Source organism: Oncorhynchus gorbuscha, linkage group LG19, assembly GCF_021184085.1.
Source record: "Oncorhynchus gorbuscha isolate QuinsamMale2020 ecotype Even-year linkage group LG19, OgorEven_v1.0, whole genome shotgun sequence".
In the NCBI taxonomy this organism is placed as follows: Eukaryota; Metazoa; Chordata; class Actinopteri; order Salmoniformes; family Salmonidae; genus Oncorhynchus; species Oncorhynchus gorbuscha.
The window spans coordinates 58,510,961-58,526,496 of record NC_060191.1 but is presented as its reverse complement, the minus strand read 5'-3'; the positions used below and the strand labels follow the sequence as shown (position 1 = coordinate 58,526,496).

Below are 15,536 nucleotides of genomic sequence, written 5' to 3'. Positions count from 1 at the left end.
AACCTGGCCATGTTCAAGGGCCTTAGTTTTGGAAATTGGCCAATATTACCACATTGCACTCTTCACTTCTTTGAAGTACAGAGCACTTGTGAATTCTGGTGGGCCTTGAAGTTGCTACCTGTGCAAAACATTGTTATTACTACTACAGTATTACAGTAGCACTGTTATCACTCAGTAAATGTCCTGTGTGTCTCCGAACATGTCAGTCATCTCTCACCTCAGTCAAACTCTACCTGCCTTTTTTCTTTTCTCCCCTCTATAATCAACCCAAACACTTCCTTAAGCTACCCTTTCTGTATTTGCCCATCTCCAGGGGCCATATAGGGCGACTCCATGCCAGTGGGAGTGGAAAATCATGTTGGGATCCCAGATTGTTCTGGCAATTCTCACATAAAAATGATTGACATGCTTTTAACGTTTGAATAATGATGAAAGTTGCCATTTTAGGCCCTTTTTTAACCCTATAATTGCCTCCTGTAAGACCTTATGACCTGTGAATCATACATGATACAGACAACATCTAGTGTCATTATACTCCTTATAGTGTGCTTTAACATATGGATCATGTCCAGATTCTGAAATACACATTTTCACAAATTTATTAAACATTACAAATATTAATATCTCAAAACAGCCATTTTCGATTTGGTTAATTTTAAAAGCTATTGTTTGGAACAGTATACTCTACAAGTACATCAAATTTCCAGAGTGGGCTCTGCTAATTCTGATCAATGAGCACCACCAACACAGTGAATGGTAAATGTATTTAAATGGCACTCTCTCTTCTGGTGATTTGCTGAATGTGCAATCCTAAGGGATGGTTGTGATTGGTTAATGATCTATAATATCAATTTCTATCTATAAAATGGGTCATATCATTAAAAGTACCAGAGAACCTACTCTGGAAATTGTATGCGTTTTGAAGAGTATATTGTTCCAAATAATATGTCTAAAAAATAAGCAAAATCAAAAAGGGGAGTTTTCAGATACTCATATTAATAGTTTTAATGTTGAATAATTGAATGTAAACGTGTATTTCAGAATCTAGACATAATCCATATGTTAGAGCACACTATAATTATACCAAGATGTTGTCTGTATCATGTATGGTTCACGGATCATAAGTTCTTACAGGAGGCACACTGAGTGTACAAAACTCCTTCCTAATATTTAGTTGCACCCCGTTATGCCCTCACAACAGCCTCGATTTGTTGGGTCATGAACTCTACAAGGTGTCAAGTGTTCCACAGGGATGCTGGCCCATGTTTACTCCATTGCTTCCCACAGTTGTGTCAAGTTGGCTGGATGTCCTTTGGGTGGTGGACCATTCTTGATACATTCTTGAAACTGTTGAGCTTGAAAAACCCAGAAGCGTTGTAGTGCTTGAGACACTCAAGCCGGTGCGCCTGGCTCCTACTACCATACCCTGTTCAAAGGCACTTAAATCTTTTGGCTTGCCCATTCACCCTCTGAATGGCACACGTACACAATCCAAATTGTCTCAAGGCTTTAAAATCCTTCTTTAACTTGTCTCATCCCCATCATCTACACTGATTGAAGTGGATTTAACTAGGGACATCAGTAAGGGATCATAGCTTTTACCTGGTCAGTCTATGTCATGGAAAGAAAAGGCGTTCCTCATTTTTTGTACACTCAGTGTATATGTCTAAAAAGGGCCACTTTCATCATGATTTAAAAAATAACATGTGTTGTACAAATGTAAAAAGCATTTCAAACATCCTTCCTCCCAATTAAGTTTCTATGTGAGAATTGCCTGAATAATCTGAGATTCCAAAAATATTTTCTTCTGGCATGGAATTGTCCTATAGGTAGGCAGGGTGAGGTGGTCTGCATGTTGTATTCTTTTTGCTGCGCACAACAGTGGTCAGGGTCACCATCTTCCTCCTTCTCCTGCTCCTCCTCTTCAGTGCATCCCCAGCAACACCAGACCCACCCCGCTACGACTGCCTCTGTAATCTTAGCCTGACCTTTCCTCAAGATCACTTCCTGTTGCTCATTGTCTGATTTTTAATCTGCACCGCTGCTGCCCGCCTGGATATTTCTAGCTTGGCACTCACTGAAGGCACAGAGGTTTTCAGGAGCTCGCCACTCCCTCCGAGACCCATCCAGCTGAGCTCTCTAGGCCTCTCATATGAAAAACAAACTTCCACTCAGACTCAGTCCAATGTGGTTTCAGCACTAAATATGAATCTTGAAAATACAGCTTCAGAATGAGGAGGGTGTTTTCAAAGGTTGGTGTGTGGCAAACGTCAGCAATTTAATGGTTTTCTATTGGTTAAATTCCAATTATTAATACATCATTGCACTATGTCAGTTTTCCAGCCAGGTGTTCAAGGAATGGTTGTGTTTATTTAAGTTATAATTGTCCTAAAAATCTATAGAAACGGACTATATAGGCTGCATGTGAGCAGACCAACACCAGTGCTGGTCTGGCAGTCACATGATCGGGGATCTCCCGAAGCAGTGGTGGCTCCCTTCAACACCATGTTAGAAGTCTGGTTAAAGGCATAAGTAACTGCATGGCTATCCATTCCAGACCAGTGCCAAAATACAGGGCAGCAAACCTGCAAAGGGGGTTATTAGTTATCAGTGGACCATCTCTCTCGGAGTGCCCTCCAGTGCAGTAAGTGCTCAGCGATGCGTGCAGCTGTGAAACGGGAAGTAAATTGGTTTTGCCCTGGCATAGAGAGCTTGTGTCATGTGCTCAACTGCATACAGTCCAGATGGAATTTGGCTTCTCAGGTTAAATTTTAATTCCTTTGGCTATCTCTCATTAACTGTACGCTTAAGCCAAGGGCTCTAAAACTAACAGCACATGGCAGTGTAGCTAAATCCCTTCCTACGGGCAAGGAGAGTATTTTGTCTTGCATTGAGTGTTTATCCATTAGTTGGGTTATTCATGTCATGACTTATGGATGTTGCAAACTTCATCAAGACTTTTGGCCAAACATGTTCATTACATTCATGAATTCTAAAGTCATGAAAATACTTATAGATGGTTTATAAATGTCATGGAAACATCAGTAATGAAAAACAATGATTCATATCAGCAGATGCAGAAATTAATTTAGAAAAACAACAAAGGTCATCAGCAACACATGATTGAGAGTCAAATCTCTTTTCCAATAGTTGGCCTACTTCACGAAGATCATCAGTAAAATCTTTATTTAGAAATTAATTTCAAACTCATTCACTGCCTGTGTTCTTTTAACTCTAGAAAAGGGAAAACATTTTATTTGAATAAAAAAAACATGTATTCATCCCTTTGGAAATGAAAATCTCAGTAGTTATCAACCACCTTTCTTTCACCCATCCTGTGTTTTCAGATCAGTGTACAAAAGGAGATTAGGATAGCAGCCTATAAAACAACACCTGTTGAGAAGCTGGCTCCACTCTGAGTCCGTCTGTCTGTCTGTCCGTCCGCCCGCCTCTCTCTCTCGCTCTCTCTCGCTCTCTCTCGCTCTCTCTCGCTCTCTCTCGCTCTCTCTCGCTCTCTCTCGCTCTCTCTCGCTCTCTTCTCTCAAACTTTCATCTAAAGTCCTCTCTTTGCTGTTCTCGCAATTCAAAACCTACAATTTGCTTCTGTTCTCACAGTCTCTCTCGCTCTCTCCTCCACTCTAACTTCTCAACCAAACTTTCATCTAAAGTCCTACGGGTATTTGTTGTTATCAAAGCAATTACAAAACCATACAATTTGCTTCTGTTAATAACACAGTTGTAAGTAGCTGCCTCCTCCACTCTAACCACAAGGCTACCTGCTTCCTCTACACTCTAACAATTAGGCTACCTGCCTCCTCTACATTCTAACCACTAGGCTACCTACCTCCTCTACATTCTAACCACTAGGCTACCTACCTCCTCTACATTCTAACCACTAGGCTACCTGCCTCCTCTACACTCTAACCACCAGGCTACCTGCCTCCTCTACACTCTAACCACCAGGCTACCTGCCTCCTCTACACTCTAACCACCAGGCTACCTGCCTCCTCTACACTCTAACCATTAGGCTACCTGCCTCCTCTACACTCTAACCACCAGGCTACCTGCCTCCTCTACACTCTAACCACAAGGCTACCTGCCTCCTCTACACTCTAACCACAAGGCTACCTGCCTCCTCTACACTCTAACCACCAGGCTACCTGCCTCCTCTACACTCTAACCACCAGGCTACCTGCCTCTTCTACACTCTAACCACCAGGCTACCTGCCTCCTCTACACTCTAACCACCAGGCTACCTGCCTCCTCTACACTCTAACCATTAGGCTACCTGCCTCCTCTACACTCTAACCACCAGGCTACCTGCCTCCTCTACACTCTAACCACCAGGCTACCTGCCTCCTCTACATTCTAACCACTAGGCTACCTACCTCCTCTACATTCTAACCACTAGGCTACCTACCTCCTCTACATTCTAACCACTAGGCTACCTACCTCCTCTACATTCTAACCACTAGGCTACCTGCCTCCTCTACACTCTAACCACCAGGCTACCTGCCTCCTCTACATTCTAACCACTAGGCTACCTACCTCCTCTACATTCTAACCACTAGGCTACCTACCTCCTCTACATTCTAACCACTAGGCTACCTGCCTCCTCTACACTCTAACCACTAGGCTACCTGCCTCCTCTACACTCTAACCACCAGGCTACCTGCCGCCCCATGGGCCTTCCTGTGCTCTTTCAGAAAGTTGCAGGGAAATATCTAACCACTGATGCATTGTGTTCATGTCTTATGATTAACTTGGGCAAATTTTAGTTCAATACATTTAGTTGATTTCCTACTAAGTTTAATAGCTTTTGAATATTGTTGAATGACATTTTATTGTCTGGATTCCGTGAATCAGTCCTTATTCTCCACAATGCAGATTTCATAGGGCCCAATGTTTCCAAATGCATTTTGTGGCACACAACCTTATTTAGAATTGAGCATTTGTGGCACAAATCCCATTCAGGTTATGGGATTGATATTAGCATTTTTCGTGCATCATGTTCAAATCATGGGAGTTGTGCCTCAAATGCTAAAACTTTAGCATTTGGAACAGTGCCATGGAAATGAAACCAAAGCATGGATTGCTGTCATACCTTGTCCATAAACTGCTTACAAGGTAAGGAAACCAACATGTAATTTGGGTGAACTATCCCGTGGTCCTTCTGTAGCTCAGTTGGTAGAGCATGGCGCTTGTAACGCCAGGGTAGTGGGTTCGATCCCCGGGACCACTCATACGTAGAATGTATGCACACATGACTGTAAGTCGCTTTGGATAAAAGCGTCTGCTAAATGGCATATATTATTATTAAGTAGTTGGTTTCCATGCTTGCAGCTGTGGTTTGATCCTTGTGTGGGATGTGTTTGTGTGGTCACAGAGAGATGAGTGGGGTTTGAGGTGTTAAGAGTAGCCCCATCCGCCTAATAGCCCTCTCACACACATATATATGCATACCAATAAACCAGAAGGATTATATATATCTATCCTTCTGTTTTATTGGTTGAAAAGAGGCTGGTTGGCACACCACCATACCTGCAGCTTAATATCAACTTTAAAGTTCACCAACACAGCATCATCATTTCAAAGGTTGTGTGTATCGTGTTGTGTCCTAGTCAAAAACAAAACACCCCTTTCCCATTACAGATGACCTACGTTAGCCATTGACTTGCCAGCCTCATTCACTGTAATGTCTTTGTTTTTTGGGATAATTATGAAGCCGGTAGACTGGCTGCCTGAGGCTTGTAGTACCTTGAGCATGAAAGGCTCTCAGACAGCCAGTTCTCTCTACAGTAGCAGCAGCCGTGGCAGTCAGAAGCAGCTCTTATGAGGCCTGCGTTTGGCAGATGCACAGACTGAGAACAGCGGCGAGCGCAGGACTTACCTTTTGAAGTACTGCTGGGGTGGATGGAGGGAAATACTGTTATGGATGTATGCTTGTTTAACCTTACAGTCACCTGCGACTGGCAGCTTATCCCAGGCCTCGTTGACCCTGTCCACAGCTCCACACTTCATAACAGCAATCAACAGCTGTTTCAGAATGTTCCTAGTAGGGCAGCCGGGGTCCAGATTGTGGTGGTCATGTAGGGGGTTTGGCTTCTATAAACAACATGCTGCTCAAATGAAATTTAAAAACAACTCTCCCTGTTTGTTTGCTTAGTTTAGCCGATCTTGGCTGAGAAACGGGCAAAGAGAAAGAAGCCTCACAACCGAGAGAACACACTGTCTGATGTCAGTTGTCTTGTGTGAATGTTTTTTAATCGGAGCAATTGGTCGGCACTAGATTGTATTTTTTTTCAAATGTAATTGTTGAGGATGAAGCAGAACTCAAATGAATGTTAAAATACTAAATCGGAGAGTCTCTAGCTTTGCTAAAGCAGGGATGACAAATACTTGACACAATGTCCCTCTCATCCTGGGAAAATTAACGTGTTAATTAAAAATGCACTGCCAAAGACGACATCTTGATTTAAAGGCCTGGCACTTAACACATTCCTCATGTTTATTTTTAGCTTCTCTAGTAGTCGCTGCATTTGGTTGTGAGCACATTTTCCATCGGCCTCCTCGGGACTCCTATGCTGAGAATAGGGATCTAGGGATTCATATTTACCTGCAAATCAACTGTTCTTACTGGTTTGTTACAGACAGACCTCCGTGCCCCATATGTCCCTCTTGTAGTCACTCTAGACTCTTCCACACATAAACCTGTCTTCACATTAGAGGTCGACACCGATACCGATTATTGAAAGTCCAAAAAAGCCAATTTTATTTTAAAATGGTATTTAATTTTAATAAATTGTATTTAATTATTTTATTTATTTATTTGTAATAATGACAATTACAACAATACTGAATGAACACTTTTATTTTAACTTAATATAATGCATCAATCAAATTAATTTAGCATTAAATAAATAATGAAACATGTTCAATTTGGTTTCATAAATAATGCAAAAACAAAGTGTTGGAGAAGAAAGTAAAAGTGCAATATGTGCCATGTAAAAAAAAAAAAGCTAACATTTAAGTTCCTTGCTCAGAACATGAGAACATATGAAAGCTGGTGGGTCCTTTTAACATGAGTCTTCAATATTCCCAGGTAAGAAGTTTTAGGTTGAGGTTATTATAGGAATTACAGGACTATTTCTCTCTATACCATTTGTATTTCAAATCACTTTGACTATTGGATGTTCTTATAGGCACTTTAGTATTGCCAGTGTAACAGTATAGCTTCCGTCCCTCTCCTCGCCTCTACCTGGACTCGAACCAGGAACACATCGACAACAGCCACCCTCGAAGCAGCGTTACCCATCGCTCCACAAAATCCACGTTACCCATCGCTCCTTGCAGAGCAAGGAGAACAGCTACTTACTCCAAGTCTCGTAGCGAGTGATGTTTGAAATGCTATTAGCGCGAACCCCACTAGCTAGCTAGCCATTTCACATCGGTTACACCAGCCTAATCTCGGGAGTTGATAGGCTTGAAGTCATAAACAGCGCAATGCTTGAAGTATTGCAAAGAGCTGCTGGCAAACGCACAAAAGTGCTGTTTGAATGAATGCTTATGAGCCTGCTGCTGCCTACCACCACTCAGTCAGACTGCTCTATCAAATCAGACTTAATTATAACACACAAAAATACGAGCCTTAGGTCATTAATATGGTAAAATCCGGAAACTAAAATTTTGAAAATAAAACGTTTATTCTTTCAGTGAAATACGGAACTGTTCCGTATTTTATCTAACGGGTGGCATCCATTAGTCTAAATATTCCTGTTACATTGCACAACCTTCAATGTTATGTCATAATTACGTAAAATTCTGGGAAATTAGTTTGCAATGAGCCAGGCGGCCCAAAATGTTGCATATACCCTGATTCTGCGTGCAATGAACGCAAGAGAAGTGACACAATTTCCCTAGTTTAATATTGTCTGCTAACATGAATTTCTTTTAACTAAATATGCAGGTTTAAAAATATATACTTCTGTGTTTTGATTTTAAGAAAAGCGTGGATGTTTATGGTTAGGTACATTCGTGCAACGATTATCCTTTTTTCGCACATGCGCTTTTGTTAAATCATCCCGTTTGGTGAAGTTGGCTGTCTTTGTAAGGAAGAAATAGTCTTCACAGTTCGCAACGAGCCAGGCGGCCCAAACTGCTGCATCTACCCTGATTCTGTTGCACAGAACGCAAGAGAAGTGACACAATTTCCCTTGTTAAAAGAAATTCATGTTAGCAGGCAATATTAACTAAATATGCAGGTATAAAGACATATACTTGTGTATTGATTTTAAGAAAGGCGTTGATGTTTATGGTTAGGTACACATTGGTGCAACGACAGTGCTTTTTTTGTGAATGTGCTTGTTAAATCACCTGTTTGGCGAAGTAGGCTATGATTCAATGATAAATTAACAGGCACCGCATCGATTATATGCAACGCAGGACAAGCTAGATAACTACACATGGTTGTTGATATTACTAGTTTAACTAGTGATTATGCCACGCAGTCTCCTCGTGGAGTGCAATGTAATCGGCCATGATCGGTGTCCAAAAATGCAGATTACCGATTGTTATGACAACTTGAAATTGGCCCTAATTAATCGGCCATTCCGATTTAATTGGTCTACCTCTACTTCACATACAGCAAGACGTACCACCTGTGGTCACCTCTGGTGACCAGCTGGCGTGACTCAGTGTTTGGTTGTCACTTGTGGAATTTCCATGGAGGAGGGCCGGGAATGCCCATGACTAACGTGCCAGCTTAGCCCAGTGTGCTCTGTGATCCATGAATGCTAGAGCTAAAGTAATACTTATATCCCTGGACATTGGCCCACTGGACGGAGGGAGAGGTAGAGACTTTGCTGATTACAGCATCCTGAGGAAATGTGGGAGATGGGCAGATAAGGCCATCAATTTAGAAGGCTTATGAGGAACAGGAAGTGAGAAAAGGGGAGGGAGAGGGGAGCCTAGCGTCTAAGGGTGTTTTCACATATAGTCCTCTTTTAAAATAACTAATCTCAGTCCTCTTTAACGTGAAAAAAATTTGCAGTGAAAAAAAGTTAAATAAATCTGTTATCTTTGTATTCACACTACCCTTGCCTTTGAATGAGGACTCCTCTCTTTTGCCAGATCACTTTAAGAAAATGTTGCCCTACTCCTTTCTATTCACATTACTATGCTTACATCATTCAGGACAAGTCATACCGTTTAGGAAGCTAGTAGATTGCTTTTAGTTAACAAGATAATACATAATTATAATCCATATATAATATTTACATGTAAATATTACTTGTAACAGGAGAAATAGCCGAAGAAAAACTGCAGATTGAATAATGCTATAATTGAAAAGTACACTCAATGTAGGCTATTGCAGCTTTAAGAGCTTGCATTGATGTTGTACCCCTATGATGTGGTTCTCACCAAATATGTTGTTTTCTCACATGATTTAAACCACGCATTCAAATAAATAGCTAATGAAGCTCCTTCGTAGCTATAGATCACATGTCGCAAACAAATAATCTATACATTGTGTCAGTACAAACCTTTTTTGGAATATCTGTGCATCCTTGACAGTCGCTACTCAATGTCCAGAAACAGCACGTTTTTATGCCAACCTGCCTGCACATCTTCTCTCGTTTGTGGCACCAATACTAAGGGTTATGGCAAGGAAACAGTGTTGCAGTAGGCTAGTGTGTGGTGCTGGAATAATGGCAATCAATCCTGGAGAGCTTTGTGTTCACGTAGCACTAAAAAACGTAATCGGACTGCGGACATCAAGCAAATCAAACTCAGACCACCTCATAGAGAGGGTTTGGTTCGCTTCAGGGGCTCTTTTGAGGGGTCTGACTGCCTTTTGGAGTGTTCTCACAGCACAAAAAATTAAGCGAACCTCACGAAGTTCACAGAAATGGTCTGAAAGCACCTTAAATTACCAAAACTTTCTAACCTCCTTTTCCATAAACACACACACTGCACATGTTTTTCCCCTGTCCTCTCAGAGCAGAGAGGGGAGGTGTCTATGAAGAAAAAGATGTTTGCAGGCATTCTCAGTAGAACCTCCCCCTAGACCCCTGCATGACAGCGTTTGATTGCCTCTCTGACAGGGAGCAGGAAAACCATGTGTTGTCGTCCTCCATTACTCTTCCCGCTTCTACCACTACAGTCCCTCCCGGGGCGGCACGGACACATTTTCTAAAGCATTATCTGGCTCCATAAGTGGCTCAATACAGGAAACGGTGCAAATAGTCATTCATTGAAGTGTTTTTTTAAGAATAATTATTGAATCTGAATGAAGCTCTAAACAATTATGCTCAATTCTCTGTAGCAATAGGCCACATTAGCTAGTGTTTGTCAATTGAGACCAACTGGCAGTTAATAATGTCCACTGTGCTACTAGTAAAGTTATATTATACTTGAAATGCCAGTTGGGCAATACTTCTTGCATATGAGTTGTATGCTCATTGAACTTTGTTGCTTTTATGGATTTTGTCTTGTTGTTTTTTGTTCTTTGTCCTCTGTTGTTCTGTCTGTATGCTACGTCTTGCTTGTCCTATGTTGTTCTGTCTGTATGCTACGTCTTGCTTGTCCTATGTTGCTCTGTATGCTACGTCTTGCTTGTCCTATGTTGCTCTGTCTGTATGCTACGTCTTGCTTGTCCTATGTTGTTCTGTCTGTATGCTACGTCTTGCTTGTCCTGTTGCTCTGTCTGTATGCTACGTCTTGCTTGTCCTATGTTGTTCTGTCTGTATGCTACGTCTTGCTTGTCCTATGTTGTTCTGTCTGTATGCTACGTCTTGCTTGTCCTCTGTTGCTCTGTCTGTATGCTACGTCTTGCTTGTCCTCTGTTGCTCTGTCTGTATGCTACATCTTGCTTGTCCTCTGTTGCTCTGTCTGTATGCTACGTCTTGCTTGTCCTCTGTTGCTCTGTCTGTATGCTACGTCTTGCTTGTCCTCTGTTGCTCTGTCTGTATGCTAAGTCTTGCTTGTCCTCTGTTGCTCTGTCTGTATGCTACGTCTTGCTTGTCCTCTGTTGCTCTGTCTGTATGCTAAGTCTTGCTTGTCCTCTGTTGCTCTGTCTGTATGCTACGTCTTGCTTGTCCTCTGTTGCTCTGTCTGTATGCTACGTCTTGCTTGTCCTCTGTTGCTCTGTCTGTATGCTACGTCTTGCTTGTCCTCTGTTGCTCTGTCTGTATGCTACGTCTTGCTTGTCCTCTGTTGCTCTGTCTGTATGCTACGTCTTGCTTGTCCTCTGTTGCTCTGTCTGTATGCTACGTCTTGCTTGTCCTATGTTGCTCTGTCTGTATGCTACGTCTTGCTTGTCCTCTGTTGCTCTGTCTGTATGCTACGTCTTGCTTGTCCTCTGTTGCTCTGTCTGTATGCTACGTCTTGCTTGTCCTATGTTGCTCTGTCTGTATGCTACGTCTTGCTTGTCCTCTGTTGCTCTGTCTGTATGCTACGTCCTGCTTGTCCTCTGTTGCTCTGTCTGTATGCTACGTCTTGCTTGTCCTCTGTTGCTCTGTCTGTATGCTACGTCTTGCTTGTCCTCTGTTGCTCTGTCTGTATGCTACGTCTTGCTTGTCCTATGTTGCTCTGTCTGTATGCTATGTCTTGCTTGTCCTATGTTGCTCTGCGTGTGCTCACTGCTCAATGATTGTCTATATTGTATTTGTTTTTAATAACCTGCCCAGGGACTGCGGTTGAAAATTAGACGGCTGGCTAAAACCGGCACTTTTACCGAAACGTTGATTAATGTGCACTGTCCCTGTAAAAATAAACTCAAACTCAATAATAGCTTTTTAGTGACGCATTGAAAGAAGAATGGGTAACACTTGAGCTTGAAATTGTTATTATAACTATGCAGTAACATTGTAGTATTAACATATTGTTATACAGTACTTTAGTAATTGCATTTTTGTTACAACAGGAACAGTGACTGCTACTTATATCATTTGCATAACTAAAATTACGGTAGCTTATATTGCGATGAAAGTAAAAAAATCACTAGCATAACATTTGCTAATAATATGGTACTTTAAAATGCATTTATTAACTGGTGTTTCCAATCATTTGCGTGACGAATTCTATCCTCTCTATGTTCAGTTGTCAAAGTAAATTAATTCAAATTGTATTGCTTTATGTGATTTAAAGTTGAATTTTCCTACTTTAAATTGCCTCTTGAAACTAATGGTGATGCAGTAAAGTGCATGTGGATATTTCAGAGGAAGGCCACACTTCCCACAAATGAAGGAGGGGGAGTTTCTCCTTGCCTGAATGGCCTAGACATATCAGAACTGCGGATGTCAGAGAATCAGGTGTCCTTTGAGAATCTATTCAACTGTTGAATGTGTTTTGGCAGGACGGTCCCAAAACCAGGGGACCATGTTCAAACAAGTGAATTTCACTTTAACATGTTATCCCCAACATAGTACTCAGTGCATCTCCCCCCAGACTGTAACCCTGAACCCTTTCCTCTACTGTTGATAAACCATGACGAACCATACAATGGTTTGATGTAGTTTCCTTTCACCTAATCTGCAAGGTAGTGTCATCAACAGCCAGAGGTTTTGACACAGATGCAGCAGTTGACTAGCATTTACTGTGACTTGTTTTCCGTAGAGTGGGAAAGCTTTTTTCTGGGTGGCTAGCCTGAGATGTCACGGGTGGCTTGGCTTGTGGGTTGGTAAGGGGGACCTTGGGTGTGTCTGCTGCTGTAGGCCGTGCTATCTGTGTGTAACACCTTCCTCTTGGCACAGTCCAGGCTGCCACTCACCACTACCTGCAGACGTCCAGTTAAGGGCTGCCCTGGAGAGATCACACAGTGAACTGCATGGACCGGTATCTCGCTCTCAATTAGCCCGGCTAACTTTCAGTTAGAGTGTGTTCCCTCCACAGCTTCTTCACCCAGGTTGTTGCTGACTCGGGGTCTCTGCAACTAACACATTATTCAATCATGTCCTTCAGAGAAGCAGCTGCACTGGATGTAATTGTTCCTTTTCTGCCATTAATGTTGATTTTGTTTTCCTTGTAGTGGGCATAGTTTTTCTTGTGGCTGCTACCTAGTTTCCTTCAGCATTACTGACAAGCTTATGTCCTTCCTAGCCAGCCAGCCAGCCAGCCAGCCAGCCAAGCACATCCCTCTCCCAATGATCCTCCTTTGTTAGGCGGCAACCATATGGTTGGCTCCCTGATCCTATTTGAAAGGGTTTACCATGGGGGGTAGTGTGTGTGTAGCTGGCTGAGAGGGCTTCTCTCTGCTAATGACCCAGGATTGCCCTTCTGCCCCTGGCTATACTGAGCCTCTGCTACAGCAGCCTCTTCACCTTATAGAGCCTAGGCTGGTTGAACCCCAGTGGCCCTTGCACATACACATACATATTTTTAAACTCTGTAACCCCACCATAATACCAATGAATACAGTTAATGGGGCCTCTTATTCCTACATTACCAAGAGCTTCTTCTATGTCAGAGAGCAGGTAAAGAAGGCAGGAGAAGCCAGGCTGAATGTACTGTGCTGGGTGTGTAAGCAGTACACGAACAGAACAGAGGGAAGAGGCAGGTGCTCAAACCTCTGTGTCTACAGGGAACTTCACATGTGTCTGCTGTGTATTCTTCCTCTATTGTACTTTGAAGAGAGATGAAATGAAATATTTGATTTCTGTTGGAAGAGAAAAGAAGCAGTTATAGAGAATCATCCACTTTACAGACACACACACACACTTTGCAGCATACAGGCAGGCTGGCACTCCACTGTGTGCCTGTGTTTTTGACTGTGAGCCAGGAGGGACACGAGTTGTGCTATAAACCACTATCTGCCATCTTTCCCCTGGGCCTCCACTGTCTATGGCTGATTGATCCTGACATAGCTGCTGCGGTGCACTCTTTGTGTGTGTGTGTGTTAAAATGTGTGTGCACTGGTATCTGAATTTATTATTCTGTGATTATTTGTGCGTCAGTGTGTGTGAATGTATAAGTTTGTGTCGTTGTGTTCAATATTCTGTCTGTGTGGACGTGTTTAACTATTCTTCTAGGGACCAGAAGTCCCCACAATAATAGTGAACAAACAGACATTTGACCTACTGGGGACATTTTGTTAGTCCCCACAAGGTCAAATTGTATTTTTAGGTTGTTTAGGGTTAGAATTAGGGTTAGGAGCTAGGGTGAGGTTTAGGGGTTAGGGAAATTAGGATTTTGAATGGGACTGAATTGTGTGTCCCCACAAGGTCAGCTGTACAAAACTGTGTGTGTATAGCTCCTGTTCTTTAGTGTTTCGTGCCTGGAGGGATTTGCTAATATTAGCCTGTACGATCATTAACATTTCTAATTAACACAATTCCATTATTTTTGGGATGAACAAGGGGATGATGTCACAGGCAGTTGATGTATTAGAAGATGAGCGAGGCAACTGTGGGAGAATGGCAACAAAAACATGAGAGAGTTTACCTCAGTCCTTTCACTTGAACATCTAATCCAATTACATAACAAAATGCCCTCAGTCCATTTCAAGCCTCTCAAATTCAAGTGGCTTCTTTGGGACTGATAGCATGAACACATCAATTTGTCAACGGAAATGAACTGACCTTGTTTAACACCCAGCAAATGGGAATCCAATGTGGCATAAGATGGTTGCCATACACATTCTATGGTGCTTTAAATCAATCGTCATCCAATCAACCTGGATCCTATCATTGAAAAGAGCCAGGGGCCCAATCAACTGGTCAAAAGATGAAACCGAGCATTTAACCTGCCGCTTGTCCAAGGTAAAAGAAATACCTTGAGACTGGTGTACAAACATGTTTGATGGGTCACAGTTGATGTGAGGGGAAGTCCAGTAACAAGCAGTGAGACACTGTAGATGTTGATCGAGCTATCCATCAGAACAGCTGTCAGTATAGTTGTCCCAGCTTTGGGAAAACACGACATCCAGTCAGTCATTTTCTGTTTAGAAACAGCAGTTGGTGTCACCCCTTAGCAATGTAAAGAAATTGTCAAAAGCAGATTTCAGGTCTTGTGAGTGGGTACTTTATTTTACCAGCATTCTGTGCGACTTTCGGCGCGCATAATTAACTGTGAACACTGAGGGTGTACTCACTTTGTTACCGTTTCAGACAGTGGTCAATAGGCTATTGTGGCTATTTAAGCATAATGTAGGCCTATCAACAAAACCGATGAAACAAATTCCATAACATTTCCACATGGATACAGTGCATTTGGAAAGTATTCAGACCCTTGACTTTTTCCACATTTCTTTAACGTTACAACGTTATTCTAAAATTGATTAAATTGTAGTTTTTTTTCTTTATCAATCTACACTCAATATCCCATATTTTAGAAATGTTGTAAATGTTTTTTTAAAATAAAAAAACATATCGAAATTACATAAGTATTCAGACCCTTTACTCAGTACTTTGTTGAAGCACCTTTGGCATTGATTACAGGGTATGACACTACAAGCTTTGCACACCTGTATTTGGGGAATTTTTCCCATTTTTCTCTGCAGATCCTCTCAAGCTCTTTCAGATTGGACAGCATGATGCTGC

At 42.0% G+C, this 15,536-nt stretch overlaps 1 protein-coding gene across 1 annotated transcript in view; it reads left to right on the top strand.

Annotated features, from left to right (window-relative positions):
* LOC124005050 (serine/threonine-protein kinase NLK) overlaps positions 1–15,536 on the top strand; it is a 91,771-nt gene that overhangs the window by 785 nt on the left and 75,450 nt on the right. The window lies entirely within an intron of this gene.